Genomic DNA, 1713 nt, shown 5'->3' on the forward strand with positions numbered 1-1713 from the left:
AAAAGAATAACACCACCTTGAAAGATCGAATCTAGAAGCTTAAGTTCACAAATGAGATAGACAATAAGATGAATCATTATGTCAAAAAAAGAAGGTGGAAAATAAATCTCAAACTTGTATAACGTTACAATCACGTCGACTTGAAGAGCATAAAGTTTAAAGGGATCAAGAACTTTACTACAAATTGTGTTGAAGAACAAACATAACTCGGTAATAGCATATCTCACATGTTTTGGCAGTATTCCACGGATTGCAATTGGTAAGAACACTTGCATCATCACATGACAATCGTGAGATTTCATGCTTCCCAACTTCAACTGACTATTTAGGGTCACAAATATTTTCATGTTGGATGAGTACCCAGAGAGAACCTTAATGCCATACAAAGACTTACAAAATGCCCGCTTTTCTACCTTGGACAATGTGTAGCATGCTGGAGGCAAATAATTTTTGACATTACTCATCTTATTCTTACTGCCCTTTCCCTTGTCACTGCCACGTAGTTCTTCCGCTCTATTTCTTTTCTTACTCACCATAACCTGTGGCCACAACTCCGGACGAAAACCCTTACATTCAAAGTAATCTTGCACGGCCTTAACATCCTTTGTCTTACCCGGAATGTTCATGAGCGTCCCGACTCCCGAGTATGGCATCGCATACATTTTTTTTCTATATGCATAACGTCAAGACAATGCCTAACTTGTAGATCTCTCCAATATGGAAGCTTCAAATGATTGATTCTTTTTTCCATATTCGGATTCACCCCCTTGCACTTGCCCTGTTTTACCAAATACAGTTTCAACTCCCTTAACCTGTTCGTATAACTCATAACCGGTCAACGATCAACAAGCTACACGGTCCTCAACCTCCTCGTTGAACATCTTTTTCTTCTTACGATATTGGTGATATCGTGGGGGAAACTTTCAATGGTGCATGAATACATGCTTGCACCTAGGAATTCACGTGGATTCCATGTCATCGATACATATTGGGCATGCTTTCTTCCCTTTATTCTTATACCCTGATAAGTTGCCATATGCCGAAAAATCATTAACGGTGCATAAAACCATTGCACGTAAGGTGAACTCCTCATTAGCATGTGCATCAAACATGGAAATGCCTTCATCCCACATCTTTCTCAAATCCTTAACAAGAGGTGCTTTGCATATATGTCATTCCCAAGTTGTTTAGGACCCGAGATAAGAAATGAAACCATAATGTACTTACGCTTCATACACAACCAAGGAGACAAATTATAGATCACTAACAGTACCAGCCAAGTACTATGTTGAGAACTAAGATTGCCGAATGGGTTTATTCCACCCGTACACAGTCCGAGCCTTAAATTACGAACTTCATCCCCAAATGTCTTATGCAACCTATCAATACTCTTCCACTCCAAAGAATTAGATGGATGTGTAAGCAAGTGACTTTTTATCACTATATCTACATGTCACCTAGGACACTCTTCTAAGTTCTCATTTTTATTTCGATACAATACACAATCATTCGGACACGCATGAATCTTTTGGTACTCTAAGCCGAAAGGACACATGATCTTTATGGCATAATATGTCGACTTTGGAAGTTCATTTCCATCATGAAAAATCTCACCTAACGCTTCTAATAACATTGTAAAACTAGTGTCACTCCAATTGAACTTTGACTTAATGTTGAAAATTGTCAACACAGCTATTAGTTTGGTGAACTTAG

This window comes from Amaranthus tricolor, chromosome 13 (genome assembly GCF_026212465.1).
Source record: "Amaranthus tricolor cultivar Red isolate AtriRed21 chromosome 13, ASM2621246v1, whole genome shotgun sequence".
Classification (NCBI taxonomy): Eukaryota; Viridiplantae; Streptophyta; class Magnoliopsida; order Caryophyllales; family Amaranthaceae; genus Amaranthus; species Amaranthus tricolor.